The sequence below is a fragment of the Triticum aestivum genome, chromosome 4A (assembly GCF_018294505.1).
Source record: "Triticum aestivum cultivar Chinese Spring chromosome 4A, IWGSC CS RefSeq v2.1, whole genome shotgun sequence".
Lineage (NCBI taxonomy): Eukaryota > Viridiplantae > Streptophyta > Magnoliopsida > Poales > Poaceae > Triticum > Triticum aestivum.
Genome location: NC_057803.1, coordinates 250,071,960 through 250,075,225, shown reverse-complemented (window position 1 = coordinate 250,075,225; position 3,266 = coordinate 250,071,960).

The window sequence follows — 3,266 nt, the reverse complement described above, 5'->3', positions numbered from 1 at the left end:
AAAAAAAATTCAGAGTGTGCTTTTCCCTTATTTCCGTGCCGCGCCGTGATTTTGTTGGTGTTCTAGGCTCGCGTCTCTAGCACAGTCTAGCCTAGGACCAGCACAGTACCGTCGTTGAGCGTTTATTCAACTTTGCATCTCTGAATTGATTATCGCTGACCCTTTTTGCTACCATATTATAAGCCTTCCCAGCTCCACATACATCTACGTCGTGCGTTTGACTCTCCCTGGTAATCGCTCTATCCAAGCTTTGAGAGTTTTTGACTACAACGGTTGCCGATCACCGCCTGCTGCTGGGTAAGAACTGGTAAGAATTTGAGATTTGCTTGACGGATTTGTGACACCCACCACCACCACTTCTTCATAGTCTGTAGGATCATATTCTTGTGTGTTTCTATTGCTGCTAACCATGCCAGGATCACAAGCCGACGAGATTGACTGGGAGAATTTATCGAACAAGGAGCTTCATGATAAGTTTCAGCAAATGATGACTGAACAGGTGCAAGATGTGCTGAACAATTTTGAAGAGGCCATGGAGAAGATCACTGGCTTTGAGAAGACGTTCGAAACAAAGCTCGATAACAAGTTTAATGAATTGCTCGCGCGTCTTCCACCACCACCACCCGCTGCAGCTAACGCACCTCTCCAACAACAACAACGTCTGCCTCCACGTCGCGAAGCAGACCTCCGCCGAGCAAGCCGTGTTCCTCTTGCGTTTGGCCAAACTGCTGGTGCTGCTGTTGATACTTCTGTGGCTCCTGCTGCTGATGCGGAGGAGGATGATTATGTGGGAGACTATGAGGATGAGGTTGATCAAAATCAACACTACGTGCAGCCACCTGTACCACCACCAGCAGGTCGACCTCAGGTATATATTCGTAATGGTAGGCCTGCACCACCACCTCAGGTACGCGATGATGTCCATATTCCTAAACTGAAATTGAATATTCCACCATTTGAGGGTAGATATGTTCCTGATATATATCTTACTTGGGAGTTAGAAACTGAACAACGATTTACATGTTTACAATATCCTGAGGAGAGACGAGTTGCTGCTGCTGTTTGTGCTTTCACTAGTTTTGCATGTGTATGGTGGTCTGAACATTGTAGATTATATCCTATTCCAACTACTTGGGCTGCTTTGAAAACTGCTATGCGTACGCGTTGGGTTCCACCATATTATCAACGTGAATTGCTTCAAAAATTGCAGCGTTTAAGACAAGGAAAAAATTTTGTAGAAGAATATTATCAGGAATTACAAACTGGCATGATTAGATGTGGTATTGTTGAGGAGAATGAAGCTATGCTTGCACGTTTTCTGGGTGGATTAAATAGAGAGATTCAGACCATTCTAGACTATAAGGAGTATACTAATATCACTCGTTTATTCCATCTTGCTTGTAAAGCTGAACGTGAAGTGCAGGATTGATAAGCATTGGCGCGAACTAACTTTTCTGCAGGCCGACCTTCATCATGGACACCACGTGCATCTTCTACTTCAACTGCACCAGCACCTCCATCAGGTGCCACCTCCAGCCGTGATACAAGAAAACAGGCACAACCACCATTATCTGCCAAGAGCGCACCTGCGGGGCCTGCACAACGTTCTTCTTCTTCCATAGCATCAACAGGGCATATAAGTGATATTATTTGTGATGAGGACATCAATACAATTGTTACACCCACAGCCCCTGCTGCTATACATACTGGACCAATTACTAGAGCTCGTGCACGCCAACTAAATTACCAGGTACTTTCGTTTCTTGGTAATGATTCTAATGTTCATGAGAATATGATGCTGCCTAAATTGGATACATTTGTTTTGCTTACAAATGAAGGGCCTAGCTTGGAGAAGGATGAACATTGGAGCAAGAACAAGCATGGAGATGATGGCATGCGCAAGGGGAACAAGAACGGAGTTACAAGTGATGATTTCAGGACTTTGAAGCCACCATAAGGGGTGCATGAAGCCTTGGACGAAATATACAAGATGCCACTTCATAAATTTCGTCCCGAGGCTATTTTAGGTGCTGCGTCACCTTATTATTGGGCCAGGCCCATGTAATTTCGAAATACATAAGTATAGGCTATTTTTAGAGTCCGTATGTGTGGGGAAACAAGAGATAGGGTTGATTTCGGACCCCTCCACCAAGGGCCACGAAATTCCCCCCTCTTCCTCCATATATACAGCCCTTAGGGCATCGTTTAGACTTTGGGTTTTGTTTAGATTAAAAGTTCGCCATAGCTGCAACTTCGCGTACTTCGTTTGTGTTCAACGACCAGACAAAGGCGTCACAGAACCCCACCTTGATCAATAAAGCTTTCATCTTATATTCGCAATATCCAGATTGCAATCTTAGTTTCTTTCTTGTTCTTCGTTTGCTCGCAGGAAACAGATCCTCGTGGTCAGGTTGATCGTGCTCCGGCGTGGTCAATAACCTCTCGGAGTTGGTTTAGCGATTGCTAAGGCGCGACGTCCTCGCACGTTCGTAGTCGGATCGTCAAAGTCGACTTCCACCAAAGCGATATCCATCATCTCATCGAAAGACGGGACACCTCCGCCTCTATCAAGTGGTATCAGATTTCCAGGTTGCTCGGTGAGATTTTACAGTTTTTCGTAGTTTAGATCGAGTCTGTTCTTCATACCTACAGTCCACGAAAAAGCCACAAAAAAAATTAGGGTTAGTTCATCATATCCGAACCAATCTGAGCCTTTGCATAATCTTTTTAGGGTTTTGCTTTGTTGAATTTGCGGTTGCATCGTCGTGTCTAGTTGCTGGTCTTAGAGTCTAGTCTTTTAGAGTTTCGAGTTCTGGTCATAAGTTGTCACGCCGCCGCCGCACCATCATCATCGCCCCTGCCATCTACCACCACCGCTTATCCGCCACCGCTCCGAATCCGTATCCATATACCACCACCGATCCATATCCATATACTACCACCGCTGCCATATACCACCACCATATATCCACCACCAATCCGAGTTCCTTGCATATTAGGCTTGTTTTCGAGATCCATCTAGATTCCGATTCGTGTTTCCTTGCCGGAGTAGGTTTCAAAAAAAAAAAAAATTTGAGACACTCGCCATTTAGGCCCAAAATTTTTCGAAAACGCATTTTTCGAAAAATTTTCTGGCTATCCTATTTTTAGGTGTTTCTGAGTGTTTTGAGACAGGTGCCATTATAGGAAGTTTTTTTGACCTGTTTCCAGCTTTTGGGTCCGGGCAGTCGAAAAAAAAAATTGGTTGAAAAAAAAAATTTCGTGCC